The sequence below is a fragment of the Callorhinus ursinus genome, unplaced genomic scaffold (genome assembly GCF_003265705.2).
Source record: "Callorhinus ursinus isolate GAN/ISIS: 27379988/994484 unplaced genomic scaffold, GSC_fseal_2.0 scaffold7, whole genome shotgun sequence".
Lineage (NCBI taxonomy): Eukaryota > Metazoa > Chordata > Mammalia > Carnivora > Otariidae > Callorhinus > Callorhinus ursinus.
In genome coordinates, this window is record NW_027397069.1 from 45,108,648 (window position 1) to 45,125,698 (window position 17,051).

Genomic DNA, 17,051 nt, shown 5'->3' on the forward strand with positions numbered 1-17,051 from the left:
GGAGTGGTGTTAAATGTCTCTAAAAACATATATTGATTGCATAAAAAATACCACTCATTGTCAAAAGGAGACTAAAAAGAAGTTTCTCTTAATGTAAACACAAACTTACAGCATATGCCCGTTTTTCCATCTGCAGATATATAGAACCATGTTTCTAAACACTACGTTTCTAAATCATACTCTTACTTGATTTCATATAAGTTGTGTATTTGTCTCTCATAAATCCCTAATTTCCACATGAAACTCCTTAGGAAATCCTAGCTTTATTCAGCGTACTAGGTACATACAACATATATACACTCCAATAGATACTGGATAAATTACTAGATAATAGTATTAACACACATATATTTCTAAATAAATATTTATGTATACATATTTCTAAATCAATAAACATGTATCTAAATAAATATGTATATTACACACACATCCTCACACACACACCCATATGCTAATCTATTTCCAGATTTTGCTGAAACAGAGCCCTCCAAAATGATGAGTACTTTGGCATTAGCTGTTTCAGTTAATAATGTTTTAAAGGCATTTATTGCAGTAAAAAGGCATTAATATGAGGATTTTAAATGATCTAATTAAGAATTCATTTTAGTAACAATAATATTAAAATTTCACTGAATAATCAAGTAAGTTTAAGGACATAATTTTATTTTATGATGTATTATTTTAATCGGTCCCTTTACTTATTTTCTAAGTATTCTCCATACATAGCAATCCAAAATTATTTTCCTCTCTTCCAACCCTGTAGATTAAAATCTCTGGGATTTCTACTTCAATTTTTTCTAACTTAATCTTTCCAGCGATTGCTGTCTGCATCCTCTTATATTAACCAATGGTGGCTCTCCATTGAGAGATATCTTACACTGGAGTTGCTGACCTTCCACTTCACTTGGAAAAAAAAGAAGTGGTATAATTTTCTTCTTTATTTCTTGTCTCTTGAAAAACAGTTTCAGCCTCATGAAAAAATAAACTTGTCCCTTTAAGTTTAATTCCACCTAATAACATTATCATCATCCTAGTGTCTTTTGTTGTTGTTGTTACTAACTTATCTCCAGTCAATCAGTTGTGTATTTCATGATTTGAATTGTAATTATTTCCACCTGAATCCTTGTGATTATTCTTCTCATCTCCTATTAAACCCACACCTCTTTTTTCCTCATTACAAGCACGGTAACACTGAAGAAAGGTCTCCAAAACTGCCCTTAGCAAGATGAAAGGCGGAATCACAGAGCTCTGCATCATTATGTAAAACCACTCTTTCCCTGGCCTCAACATTATCCAACACAGATATGTGAAGGGTCTAAGAACTGAGCTTTTGGTGGGCAAACCAATTATCTCCAGTCTAAATAACTCCCAACATTGGATTTGGGGGAAAAAACCTTAAATCGTTTCTTACTATTGGGTACACTGCCTAACTTTGTCATCCTGTCTGGCCCATACATACAGAAGACCTGCCTCATTATTACAGGATCAGGTTATAATTGGAAATCTCTTCTTTCTCTGATAGAACGTAATGTTGTCAACATTGATGTATAAATCGGTATGAAGAGCCCAAAGTGCTCGTATCATCCTTCATTGCCAGATTGCTATCCCTGTAAGAGTCAGTATACAGTCTTCATGATACATTGTATCTTTGGAATTTATTCTTTGTTATCAACAAAACCTCTATATTCTGAACTTTTCTGAGTGCTCTGGAAATCATGATTCCCAAGTAGCCCTACCAAATGGTGGCTTTTTCTTTTTCTCTCTCACTCCTGGTGGCACAAGACACGAGAACAAGGGAAAATTTCTACCTGTACCTTATGCCACTTCCAGGCTACTGTTATTCCATTCTAATTAAAATATTAAAACAATATCAAACATGACTCAGCTTCTTTGAAAACTTAATATCCTACAAGCCACTAGCTTTCATAATATAGTAATCAATTATACTTCTAATCACTTCCTCACTCATTTTAGCATCTGGCTTGTTTATTTTTTCTCTCTTTTTGAATAGTTTTTCTATTTATTCATATTTCTTTCAGTGTCCAGAGAGATGATACACCCCACAACGTGACCTCTTAGTCTTCTTCATTTTTTAAAAAAAAAATATATATATATTTTTTATGTGTCAGAGAGACAGAGAGTGAGCACACAAGGAGGGGGGGCGGCAGGTAGAGAGAGAAGCAGGCTCCCCGCTGAGCAGGGAGCCTGATGTGGGACTCGATCCCAGGATGCTGGGGTCATGACCTGAGCCCATGACCTGAGACGCTTAGCCCACTGAGCCACCCAGGTGTCCCAAGTCTTCTTATTTTCAACAGTTTTGTTTCTCTTTCCACTTTCAATCATTTTTCTACCATGCACACAGCTTAGAAGGTGCAATAACAATTGTACCTTTTTCAATATAAGTATTTAAGAAATTTTACCTTATTTACAATCTTCTGTTTTTCCAGCACCCTCTCTGTAGCACTTCCACCCCAACATTTACTCAATTACAACATGGCTTCCAATCCATCAGTCTCATTACCTTCTTCTTCAATCTCTCCTTAGTCTGAGGGTGTCTTCTTTCTACATTCACTCACTTTCTAGGTGTTCAGCCGGTCTCACCTGTATGATGATAGTAAGTTTACATCTTCAGCCCTGACATTTGCTCCTGATCTCAAGACTCATATATTCTGGGGGCGCCTGGGTGGCTCAGTTGTTAAGCGTCTGCCTTCGGCTCAGGTCATAGTCCCAGGGTCCTGGGATTGAGCCCTGCATCGGGCTCCCCACTCCATGGGAAGCCTGCCTCTCCCTCTCCCATTCCCCCTGCTTGTGTTCCCTCTCTCACTGTGTCTCTCTCTGTCAAATAAATAAATAAAATCTTAAAAAAAAGACTCATATATACTGATATCTTCACTTTTGTATCTAAAAGTCACCTGAAACTTAGTGTGACCAAAACCATAACCCTATACTCTCTACCCTCCACAAAAAAGGGGTTTTGCCTTCAATGTTTTTCATCTCAGTAAATAGTAGCGCTATCCATAGTTGGTCAAAGAAGAAATCCTTCAGTCATCTTTTTTTTTTTTTAAGATTTTATTTATCTGAGAGAGAGAATGAGCAGGGGGAGAGACAGAGGGAGAGGGAGAAGCAGTCTCCCCCCTGAGCAGGGAGCCCAACACGGGTTTGATCCCAGGACCCTGAGATCATGACCTTAGCCGAGGGCAGACGCTTAACAAACAGAGCCACCCAGTTGCCCCTCCTTCAGTCATCTTTGACTCCTCTTTTAGATACCCCACATCCACATCCTACTCTTAAGCATATTTTATGTATTTTAGTATTTTTTAAAATTTAAATACTATAAAAATCCTATGCCATCTCACTTATTCTATTTCTACTACCCAAGCTAAGCTTCTTTTTTACATGAGTTTTTGTAATACTCTCCCATTCAGTTTCTCTTCCCTACCCTGCCTATTTATATCACAAATTGTATCCTCAATTCAATCCCTTTTTTAACACCCCAGTGGTTTCCTTTAATACTTATGATAAAACTCTTGCTATGTTCTATAAGATTTAGTATGATTGAACCAGTCTACCTCTCTAAACTCATTTCTAACCACTTCTCAGTAGCTCCTCTGCTCTACTGACATTGTGAGTAGACCCAATGATGCAACATGAAATAAATTGGACAATAAACAATATTAAAGAATTGTGATATATCAGGAAATTGGGATTTTGGAATATGACCCTTAGGACGAGGTGATTTGAGCTGACTAATGTGCTTCACCCCCGTTCTCCCTCTACCTGCCAATTTTAGACTTGTATAAAAAATAGTGAAGTCAAGGTTACAGGGCTCTTCTGACCTGGTGGATTGCTCCATCTGTGTAAGTCACTGAAAACCTAGGACTTTAGGCGTGTATTAGTGAGGGAGGACAGTAACAGGGAGCTGTGTCCACTTGCCCTATCATATATCCTTGAGATCATATGCCTCCTTTGCATTACTGTGGCCTGTGTGAGAGCCAAATGATGTATCCTAAGCTGAGTCCAAGTCAGCATTCTTGCCAATCCTCAACACCAGACCATCCTTTTATGCTCTGGTCTCATCAATTCCTTGTCTGTTATAACACAGCAAGCGTTCCTGTCTCTGAGCTTTACTCTTGCTATAGCCTCCATCATAAATGTTCTTGCTCCGAATAGTTATATGTTTCACTATTTCCTATTTATTCAGGTCTCTGCTTAAATGTTATCTTTACAGAAATGTTTTCCCTGGATTTTGAAGAAACTCGCCCTGTCACTGTACTACATCCTTACTCTGATTTATTTTCTAACATATTAATATGTTGCTTGTTTACTTATTTAGAAGCTGACTACTTTACTAAACTCCATGCCTTGTTTTTCTCAATGTGGTGTCCCAATTCTTAAATAGTTCTGAAGGCATATAAATTCTAAATAAAAATTTTGTTTAATAAATCCTCTTATTTAAATTTGAATCCAACATAACTCACTCTTTTAGTTCCTTGCACTTATAAGCTCCAATGATCTTTATGACTCCTCTAATTTGTTATTACTTCAGAAATTGTTTTTACTGAGAACATCTATAGACTTGAATTCTTAAACACCACTACCTGACCACAACTTACCTTTCTTTTCCCTTATTGACTTCAAACAATCCTGATCTGCTACTTTATCCAGTCCTTAAATTTCCTAATACCCTTCCCCATTTTTTCTTGGCTAATATGCCACCTCAATCCACCCTCCACACTCAGTCCCTTCTTTTTATTGTTATTTTCAAATCTTCAACCAGGGTTTTTTACTTGAATCTTTCATTATTTCTTTCAGCTCCCTTCAATACGTCAACCTCCACATTATCTTCTGAAATCCCAACCTTGACTAAATTCTACAATCATATTTCTCCTCTTCAGCAAAACAGGGCTTAAGCACAACAGGAGAACCATCTGAGCAGTTGAGTTTCACTCAAATGGATATAAATTCCCATCTAAACTGAGCCATCAGCATGGCACAGAAAACCATTTTTGTCTTGTTCATTTCCTTCCATTCCCATTAGCAGATACTAACATCAAGTTATACATCAACCTCACCCTGGATTATTTCACTTATTCTTTCACAAAGGATAAAAAAGAGACCAGAGTCTGTAATTCATAAGTGTGTTGCCCTCAAATCACCTAATCATCTTGATATGTAGCCTTCTGTTCCTTTCCCTTCAGTCTCAGAGACAAGTTTGCTCCCAGTCTTTTTCTTCATTTTTCTTTGCGGTTCATTTTAAGCCATAATTCTCTGACTTTGACCCTTTCTATTCTCTTTTCTTTAATTCCCCCTCTCTTTTTTACTATTTAAGTTCCCAAATGACTAGTTCCTTCCCATCTGCTTATGCTTCGACCAAATACCATAACTTGTTAAAATCTTTTTTGACTTTACTTGGATAGTTTATCTTTGCACCACCACACAGAAATTATATACTCCTAGACTAAAGTACAATGAGCAGGCTCTATAGGCTCAGTCATACAAATGAGTAGTACAATTGAAATATCTTCTCATTGATTTGCATAACTTTCCTGCTCTATAAAATGGATTACAATTAGAGGAACTGTGCCTCTGTATATGAATTCTCTCAACAAACCATGAAAGACCTCAAGGAAGAGTTTTGCTCAATCTGAGTGTCATTTTCCAGATATGTTGTTGGAATAATTTCTTAAAATATATTTAGCATAACAAAGAATAAATAAATATGTTTTCCATGTCTCAGGGAAAGCTGAAATTTTCTCCCAACCACAAAAATCCCCTATCCATCCTTTACATTTAGGTTAATGCTTATAAAAATGGTTTCTTGTAATAATGTTTTAACCTACAAAATACAGAGGTAGAGACTTTCTCCCAAGATAACAGAATAAAAAAATTATCATTCATACTGAACATGATCTAGTGGTCAATAAATTAAAACTGGTGTATCTAGCTAGGGACAATTAAAACTGGTGTATCTAGCTAGGGATCACAGAAGGATCTTCATAAAAATTTTTGTTCCTTTACTCCTTACTTCTGGCTGGGTACCACTCGGAGTGCGTTGCCTATTCCTAATATTGTAAATCATGATAATTATTTTTTTCCCTTTTAAAAGCTGCTTGTAAAAATCAAAACAAAAGTTAATTTCTCAGCACTTATACATTAAAATAAAAAGAATGTGGTAATCTTTAGCACAAATATATTTGTTATAATAGGATTGGTGTCATGAATTCCATTTTGACTCTTCAGGGCTTTGAAAATGCTTTCTCTTCCATTTCTGACAATAAGACAGGAAAGGAAGTTACGAGCTAGTATTCTGTTTGTGAGGCAACATATATTTCTTCACCCTGGCAATTCTACCAGATGTATATTTCTGCAGAATTATAGCTTCCTTCTAAATGGTCACCATCCATCCCCACACTTTCATACTCTCCATTCCCACCTTTGGTCCAGGTTTGGGTCTTGGTACCATTTTTCTCCCATTCTCTAGCACATACATAATGAGACTCAAAAGAGTCATTGGTTTGATTGTTGGAAGTGAGGAAAGTCTGGGAAATGTTGCTGTCAATGCAGTCAATATGAGTAACATATGATATTTGTAGTCAAGGCTTTCTAATATGTTGGCAGATCTATTAATCAGAAAAATGAGCATAAATCAAGGCCAAACAATGCTGAATGTCTGAATAATATAAAAATATAAAAATAGGTTTTGCTGCATACAGAATATATATATATATATATATGATTTCAATCACTTAGAAATTTATTTCTCTCTCTTACACACACACACAAAGAAGTCTGAATAAAGATAGTTCAAGGCTGGTAAAATAAAGTCACAGCCATCAGTGACCCAAGTTCCCTCTATCTCCGTTCTGTCGTTTTTAGCTGGCACCTCCATCTTGGAGTGCCACATGGTCCAAAATCCTTATGGAGCTTCAGCCACCCTATTTGAGTCCCAGGCAAAAGGTAAGAAGAAAGGCCAAAGATATTTTCCCTAATTTGAAAATTATATGGACACATTTTTAAAGGAGTCAAGAAATCTTTTATTTTATCATTATTGCATCAAATTTAAACAAAACTTATTTAAAGTAGGATAGTTTAAAGATCATCATTTCCACTTATGGAATATTCAGAATGATCTGAGTATATAACAGTACCCACCCTGTAGGTTTGTGTTTTCTGTAATATGGTATCATTTGCTTTTAACACATGATCTAGCAACCCTATTTCCCTAAGAATTCCAGCATCTTTTATTGTGTATATTAATATTGAAAACTTAAAGAACTAGTGAGCTATAGCTATATAATTTCATGTTAAATTTAATGATGCATAAAACCACCTTAGTTCTTAGCCCTTTCATATTTAGGCAAATTCAAATGTGTTGTGATTCTGAATTAATGAAATGTAATTAAAATGTTCTGAGACATGCCCTAGACACATTAGCTTATATCTTAAATGACTTGTCATACATTTAGGAACTCTTTCTAAAGGAGTATAGCAACTAGCTCTGCATATTAATTTAGGCTCTAAAATTCAAAGTTTAAGTTCCACTGAAAATAAGCAAATCAAACATAGATAAACAAGAATTTCAATTAAAATGGAAAATATATTCTGCTTAACTTGAAGCTGTCACTCAAATTCTGAGCATTTTGGATCTTATAAGGACTTATAACTGGCTAGGATTCATTAGATGTTTGCACATGAAGTTTTGAAACAAACATTGCATTCTGGTATAAATTTATTTGGAAGGAAATTCTAGGTTTGTCTCCCAAATAAACTCTAGTGAAAATTACACTATTTTCTTTCTCTTGAGAATCTATGTGTGTGAAACATTCATGAATTGCCATCGATGGTGCAGTGGACATGTATATTAAGAAGAGATATGTTGGGATTTTCCTTAAGTTTCATAATATAAATGTATTATCTAGTGATCTAAATTTTGCATATAATCTTATTATTTGTTATGCTTTTAACATTTAGCAAATGCATCAAAAAAGAAACAAGTAAACATTGATAACCATCCAAGTTGATAAGATTTTTTGCATGTTTTGCTGTTGAAATCCAGAGGGAAAAAAATTATAAGTAGGCATGTTGAAAACCTTTTGAAGTTCTCTGAAGTATAACAATAAATTATTTTGCTTAAATTCAAAACAGTATTATTAAAATGGTCTGTAATTAATCTAACCCATGATATAATTGTCAAATATACTTCATAATGGAATATCTGTCACAGCTTAATTATTACACTTTACTATGTCCTTCACATATTAACTTCAGTGGATTTAATATGAAAAAAAGATACAGCAAAGCATAAATGACCAAACCATCATCAAATTTCTTTGCTTGAGTACTCTCTCTCAAGAATCAGTGGTTCCATAAAATATGGCTCATCAGAGCTCTTTAGGAAAAGTGTTCTGAAAGATACCCTTCCATTTTTTGCATGTCCCTGGTCTTCTATTTCTTGTTCTTCTATTAAAGCCTCAGGCTTCTCCTTATTTTGGTTCTCTAGATTCTTCCCCATTGACTCCATGGGCTCCAAACTTTTTCTTGATCCATATCATACCTTTTCTCCAATTCCTCCATAAAATCATCAGAGATCTTAAAAATAATGGAGCTAATCTAAGAAACTAATTGGAAATGTTAATAAATTATATGACTTTCAGATTTTTACTTTATTGTTGGGAAATTTACTATTTAATGGGAACCATCAGGTAAGACAAATAAAGAAAAAAGACATTTGAGGGCAGAAAAAGCCTACTGCAGTCACACTTCAACCATGAAGGAACTTGCCCATCTCATCTGAGTCTTTAGCTGATCTAGTGAAAACTTTGGAAGCTACATTTTCAAAGTTAATCAGTTAATACCCTAACACAGAGAACATCTTTTTCTGAAGTTCTATGCTTTCTTATTTTGGGGATAGTGATAAATGATTTATGCCATATTGTCTAACTTTACAGAAAACATGATGAGGAAAATTACACTGAGGACTTTGAATATTTGTAACTGGGAAAAAGTAATATATATAATATCTGCCTTTTTAAATGATGCAGTATGTAGAAAGTATAGCCAAAGCTGTTTCATTAGCAAAGCAGCTCTTTCAACGTTATCTATATAGCCCCTTCCAAAATTATCCTGTATAAATCTTAAATCTCAGTGGACATGTGGAATAAGGTGTGCCTATCTATACAAGAGGCACGAATGTCATGGCTGATTCAACCTTATCTAAGAAGCAATAAAGTCATTTTTTTTCTCCTAATAATAATGAATACCACCTCTGGTTGGCTGCCTTGTTTTAAAAAGTTCCTGAGAACATATACTTTTATGTGTAATGATGCAGGAAGCAGCAGGAAGAAGATGTCATATGTCTTATAAATAAAGGTGATAATGGTGGTAGAACAAAATGAAGTTGAAAAGTACACATTATATTCAGAATAGTTTTGTCTTGTTTTTAAATAGCCAGTCCTCATCTCAGTTGGGGCATTGTTTATTTTTATTTATTTACTTATTTAATTTTTTTAAGATTTTATTTATTTATTTATTCATGAGAGACAGAGAGAGAGAAGGGAGGGAGGCAGAGGGAGAGCAGGGAGCCCGATACAGGACTCGATCCTCGGACCCTTGGATCATGACCTGAGCAGAAGACAGATGCTTAGGCATCTGAGCCACCCAGGTGCCTGGGGCATTGTTTATTGACTTGGAAACACCTTAGATTGCCACAGCAGTTTAATAGACATGGAAGTGGCCTTCTAAGTGTGCCTGCTGTCTTCTGGTCAGGAGATGTCAATACTTAACAAGGCCCAGTGTTTAGGAAAAAGGCTTAACCTTACCACATGTCATTACAGTTAGTTAATTGCTGTGACTTCTGTCATAGATTGTGATCATCATTGATATTTTCTGTCTAGAAAATAAAGAAGTGGCTAATGAAATATACTTTTATGAATTGTCATGAGAAAAAAAAAAATAGCCCAAATCCAGAAGACAGTCATTTTCTGAAGTTGCACTTAGAAAGGCAGGCTGTGGAAATGATTTTCTCAAGCTCCCTTCTGGCCAGTTCATGGAACAACAGTAATCAATCACAGTTGTTTTATAGAATTGAGTTGCTGGTACCATGTCACAACAAACTGATTAAACTCTCCCAGAAGAAATCATCAACTTTATTGGGACTAATGGTATCTAAGATCTTAAGCTAAAAAGCTGTTTTCATTCACCCTTCAAAGAAAAGTCTTGCTTTTGGAAACTCAGCAAACCTGACTTAATATTTTCAGAATAGACCTCATCCAGATTGTGCGCTTCACCATTCTTTGCATTTTAGGATATCAAAGCATATTGTATTCTTAGTATAATAGTGACAATTAATCTCCCTTTCAAAATATTTTACTAATTAACCCATCTTGCTACAGAGTGTGTCAAGTTGTTGCCTCTCTTCTCTCACACACATTTAGTTCTCCTCTTATTTTAATATATTTAATATGACAGTCTGCCCTGATCTTTGTTCTTTATTACATGACTTGAAAATCACATATGTGGTTTTAAAACATGAACATAAGCATGATCATTTTTTGATGCTTCATAATATTCAATAAATGATATTTAACAATAATTTCTCAGTATGCTGATTACCTGCAAGCAGGACTGCATCAGACTTTATTAGCTACTATATGATAAAGAGATAATCAAGCTCTCTGTATTTGGGCTCAAACCAATAGAACACTTGTTTTCTTTTTTTTTTTTTCTCCTTTCTTCTTTCCTTCCTCCCTTCCTTTCCTTTCCTCTCTTTCCCTTCGCCCTCCCCTTTTTATCCTCCTGTTCTCCTCTTCCTCATTCTTCTTTATTATGGGTATTGATAAATGGTTTGAATAGTTCCTATTCTACACACATCCTTGATCATGATAAATGCTACAAAGGCCATCTGAGTCCTAGAATCTAAACCGGTTTGTGAAAATTACTCATTATGCATTTTAAAATGTATGCTATTTCCTTCTTAACATTGACATTTCAATTTTCATAGTTCTTTAGGGAAAATAAAGCTCAAATATGGAGCCCCCACACCCCTAATATTCTAAAAAAGGGCTATCAGTTTACTCTCAAATGAAAATGATCAACTCAATACTTAAAACAACAAAGCATGTGAACAGGGAGATAAAAGGATTGTGATGGTTGATTTTATGTGTTTACTTGATTGGGACACAAGATACCAGGATTAAAAATTATTTCCGGGTGTGTCTGGGAGGCATGAGGTTAGCATTTGAATCAGAGGACTGACTAAAGCAGATTGCCCTTCTCAGTGGGGTTGAGTATCATCCTATCCATTTAGGACCTAAATAAAACAAAAAGATGGTGGAAGGAACAATTTAGTCCCTCTGCCTGACTGATTGAGCTAGGACTTGGGTCTTCTGCCTTCAACTGGGACTTATACCATTGGTCCTCCAGTTCTCAGAACTGAGCATCAGCTTTCTTGGGTCTCCAGCTTACAGACAGCAGATCACAGGACTTATCAGTCTCCATAATTGCTGAGCTAATTTCTTAAAATATAGCATAAGAATATGATATCATAATTCTTTATAATACAGTACAAATACATATATTGTGTATTTGTTTGATTTTTCTGAAGAATCCTAATATAAAGATTGTCTTTGTTTTTTAGAATAGTATATCAGACAATTCTTCTACTGGAAGAAGTAGAGACAAAGGCCTCAAAGATCAATCAGAAGACCATTAAAAGTATCTATGCTATAATAAAAACTTATGACTATAGCTTTAGGTCAGGAAAGAAGATACAATTTTCAAGAGAGATTTATAAAGCATATGCATAAAATTATAGAAGGCAAATGAACATGTATAGGAAGCCACTATAAGAGAAAATTTTTTTAAAAAACAGATAGTGGCGAGAAATATAAAAATGCAATGTGTAAGTCCTGAGATCAAGCCCCATGTCAGGCTCCAAACATACAAGAGTACAACCTTCAATTGTATATGTGATAGGAGAAAAAGATGTTAGACAAGGATCCTTTATGTTCTATTTACAAACAAGTATAATGATAATACAAAAAACATTAAATGATAGTCACATATATAGTCATAACAATTGTAAGGATAGGAAGTAATACATACATTGTGAGTTAGAGTGTAAAGCTTTTTCACTTACATTTTTATAATATCTTGCAACGTATGACTAGTGGATTTGGGTGTTTTCCCCATTGTATTACAAATATTAAAGAAAGAAGACCCTGGGTGGCTTAGTCGGTTAAGAGACTGCCTTTGGCTCGGGTCATGATCTCAGGGTCCTGGGATTGAGCCTCACCTTGGGCTCCCTGCTCGGTGGGAGGCCTGCTTCTCCCTCTCCCACTCCCCCTGCTTGTGTTCCCTCTCTCGCTGTCTCTCTCTCTGTCAAGTAAATTAATAAAATCTTAAAAAAAAAACAAATATTAAAGAAAAACCCAAAAAGATAAAGTGATTTTTCTTGGATTACACAGCTATTGTGATCTCAGGACTTATGGTTCCACCTGCTTTATGTTTCAGTTACAAACATATAGAAGTACACAAATACTGACACATTCCTAAATGGTCCCTTGGGTATAATATAATCCTTTGTACCAGTTTTTAGGTGTAACTCAGTCACTAAAATGTACATCCTTTGATTACATTTGGCTACGTTAATAAGATTTTCTGGACAGAGTTCATGAGTATATTTTGATGTAATCTTTTTGGAAAGACCTTTATTTTCCATTTTAAAGTTCCTTTTTTCCCCTTGTTGACACTATAACAGTCTCTAAGTTTATTCTAAATCTTCATTCAATAGGTAATAAATTATCCATGTCTCATCAAATCCATGCTCTAAAGTAGATGGTGTGGATCTGTGTTTGTGTGTTTGTAATTGGTGTACTTAATATATGCCTTTCGAGCATTCTTTTGTTGAATTATTTGTTACCTAAACTTTATCATCATCAAGTGATATTTATAACATGTTCAAATGTCTATAAGGTGTGCTATATTAAATTTTATAAAGACAAATGTTTTCTAAAGGATAATTCCAATGATTTTGTATATAAACACCCACCAACACACAAAAAATGCACATGTACATGCTATTATTATTTGTTCTATTTTTACTATTAGTTTTTATTTACAGATTTGAAAGGACGCTGGCTATCAACATCGTCATCACTGAGAAATGTTGTTGATGATGCACCTACCTATGAGAAAATCAAATCCAGGCTTTGGAGCCTGTGCCATGTAAAGTATAAGCTTGAGCTGAGGAAGTGTCTACCTGAATTGGGCATAAATTCATTCTTACTGGATAACCAACCAGTTATGGTTTTCTGTGTGCTTCCACAGAGCTGGACAAGATATTTCAGGAAGTGTGTTTTGGGTCCCAAAATAGTAGAAGTAAGGGTGAAAAGGATGAATGGCCCATTTTAGTTAGTCTTTACTGCACACCATTTTTCCTTTGAATACTCAATATATATGGTTCATAATTGGCTTGCTTTGTTCTGAGAGCAGTAGTTTTAGTGTAAAACAAATGGAGGGATGCCTGGTTGGCTCAGTCAGTTAAGTGTCTGCCTTCAACCCAGGTCATGATCTTGGGGTTTTGCTCAGCGGGGAGCTTGCTTCTCCCTCTGCCTGCCACTCCCCCTGCTAGTACTCTTGCTCTCTCTCTCTCTCTCTCTCTCTGATCAATAAATAAAATCTTTAAAAAAGACACACCAGTGGAAGGGGAAGGATTAGTGTTGTCTATCATTATATATAAAACTAAATATATATTTTCTGTGTGTACATTGTACATTTGTTTACAGCCTTTTACTTTTAATACTATTAATTGTACATAAGGAAATACAGAGTTTTTCATCCCAGATCACGCTGGGTTTTTTTGTTTCATTTATATACTTAATAAACTTTAGAGAAAGACAGTAGTTTCAGCATTTTCATAGCTTGGAGTAGTCTTCAAGTTAAAATTCATAATCAGACAGTTGCTAAGCTTCACTTATAATGCCATCTCTGTTCTCTTCCCTTCTGGAAATATTTACTTACCTCTTCTTTTACTTCTTTTACTCATTTATATTATATGTACTTTTGTACATAGAAAGTTTTATTGTTCATAAGAAACTTTCTGAGAGAGAAAAAGTTCTGTTAAAAGTTCTTTTACTGTCACAATTGAACACTCTTCTTTAAAAATATTAAACTTACATGCTCATGGTCACATATTCGTTGGAACAAAGAAATGAATAGCTTATATATGGCTAAAATGAAGAATTAATTTTGAGATACTATATCCCAGTAAACGTGTTAAACACTAGGAAAACTGGTTACATGTAGGAAAAATACATGTGTCATTTATGGTTTAATCATTTGACTAATTCCCTCATCTCTACCCCATGAACATCAGTCTACAACAAGGAGTATGTTTTCCTTTGGGCAAAGCAAAAAGTGGAAAGCAGGTTTTTGAGCTTCTGAAAATAAAATACTACTGCATTATTAGATCTTAATCTAATTATGTGTCCATTCTGTTGGTAGATTTTTCTGGTGGCAAACATTAATTTTAAGATATGATGGTGGGACGCCTGGGTGGCTCAGTCAGTTAAGTGTCTGCCTTCGGCTCAGGTCATGATCCCAGGGTCCCAGGATCGAGTCCCACATCAGGATCCCTGCTCAGCGGGGAGTCTGCTTCTTCCTTTGCCTGCTGTCCCCTCTGCTTGTGTGCATGCGTGCTCTCTCTCTCCCTGAGAGATAAATAAATCTTTAAAAAAAATTTAAGATATGATGGCAAGTAAAATAAATCAATCAGAAAAAGACAATTATCCTATGATCTCACTGATATGTGGAATTTAAGAAACAAGGCAGAGAATCATAGGGGAAGAGAGGGAAAAAATGAAACAAGATGAAACCAGAGAGGGAGACAAACCATAAGAGACTCTTACTCTCAAGAAACGAACTCAAGGTTGCTGGAGGGGAGGAGGGTGGGTGGATGGGTGATGGACACTGGGGAGGGTATGTGTTGTGGTAAGTACTGGGTATTGTGTAAGACTGATGAACCACAGACCTGTATCCCTGAAACAAATAATACATTATATGTTAATAACAAAAGGATGTGATGGCAATTCAGATATATAGAACAGAGAACAAGAGAAAACCCTAAGATTTGTTCATATATTCCAGACACTCTGCTCTTATTCATTCACACCTAGCATTTATATCCTATTTCAATTAGCTGGGTAAGTGCTTTATATTTATTTACTCATTCACTTCTCAAAATAACGCTCTGACATAGGTGTATTTTTAAGTATGTTAGATTAACATTATGCCATAGCAAGTTAATCACCAAATCTCAGATTCTTAATACAAACAAAGTGTTTATTTCTGTCTTATGGTCCATATCCAAAGTGAATCCAAAGTGAATTCCAGGTCGGAGACAAGTGGAAAGAGTTCAAAACCAAAGTTGTCATAGCTACTACTCTCTATTCATTGGCCCCAATGTGACACACATTACTTGTGCCCGCATCTCTTTGGTCAAAGCTAGTCTCTTAGGCCCCAAAAATGAGGGTAGGGAAAAGAGGGCCACATATGGAATGTTTGGTAAACACCACTTTATTTGATTCTACTTAGTTCCATGTTTCATAACCATGCCTCTCTTGGGGGCTATGCACATTTATTACTACTTTTCTTGCTTGAAGTAAAAAGAGACAAATGATTATTTTAGCTAGGATTGTAGTCTCTTTGACAGTACAATGAATGAATATCTCTGCATGGAGTCAGTTTTCCAGTTTTTCCAGTTCCAGTCTTTTCAGAAGACTACAATGGAAGACTAATATAAGTGAATCTTTACCTTGATCCTCCTTATCAACTGACTTTTTTTTTTAACAGAGTATTAAAGTCAGACCCTTAATCTGATCTGTACCGTAAGAGTTAGTTTTAATTTGTTATTATTTAAAAGAATATTCCACTTCAACTCCTAATGCTTATGTTCTCCAAGCAATTACAATCTCACCACTGCAATCTCCACATTTCTGGAATCTGCACTTTTTCTTTTTATCCTGCTGGCAAACTAGCACATTTCTCCCTCCCTCCCATCTTTCCTTCCTTCCTCACTTCCTTCTTCTCTCTCTCTTTCTTTTCTTTCTTTTTTTCTTTCTTTCTTCTTCTTCTTCTTCTTCTTCTTCTTCTTCTTCTTCTTCTTCTTCTTTTCTTTCTTTCTTTCTTTCTTTCTTTCTTTCTTTCTTTCTTTCTTCTTTCTTTCTTTCTTTCTTTCTTTCTTTCTTTCTTTCTTTCTTTCTTTCTTTCTTTCTTTCTTTCTCTTTCTTTCTTTCTTTCATTCTAATTCCAGTATAATTAACATACAGCATTATGTTAGTTTCGGGTGTATAAGATAGTGATCCCACAATTCTATACATTACACAGTGCTTCTCATGCTAAGTGTACTCTTCATCCTCTTCACCTACTTTTGCATTCCCCCACTCACCTCCCCTCTGGTAACCATCGGCTGAGTCTGGTTTTTGGTTTGTCTTTTATTTTTCTTTGTTTACTTATTTTGTTTTAAATTCCACATATGAGTGAAGTCATATGGTATTTGTCTTTCTCTGACTTATTTCCCTTAGCATAATACATTCTAGACCCATGCCCATTTCTTTCTTATAACACTTTGCAAACACAGGCAATTTAATTAGCAATAATCGCGCCTCAGATAAACCTCATTGGCTACGATACTGCCACTGCGCAAAGCTAAACACAGGCAATTTAAAACTTGTACAAACTAGCGGTGCCTGGGTAGCTCAGTCAGTTAAGCAGCTGACTCTTGGTTTCAGCTCAGGTCATAGTCTCTGGGTCCTTAGCTCGAGCCCTGCATCAGGCTCCATGCTCGGTGGGGAGTCTGCTTGAGATTCTCTTTCCCTCTCCCTCTGCCCTTTCCCCTGCTCATGCTCTCTCTCTCTCTAAAATAAGTAATCTTAAAAAAATAACTAACACAAACTAATAAAACTTTGTTTCCCCACCTCCTCTCCTATAGCAATAAGTTCTTTAGTCATACAGTTCTCTGTCCTACAATTTTAAATGACAGTTTAACCAAATCG

The 17,051-nt window shown here is 35.4% G+C and overlaps 1 pseudogene; it reads right to left on the minus strand.

Annotated features, from left to right (window-relative positions):
* Positions 1-16,638: 16,638 nt before the first annotated feature.
* LOC112827004 (U4 spliceosomal RNA) lies at positions 16,639-16,706 on the minus strand (annotated as a pseudogene).
* Between the last annotated feature and the right edge of the window lie 345 nt (positions 16,707-17,051).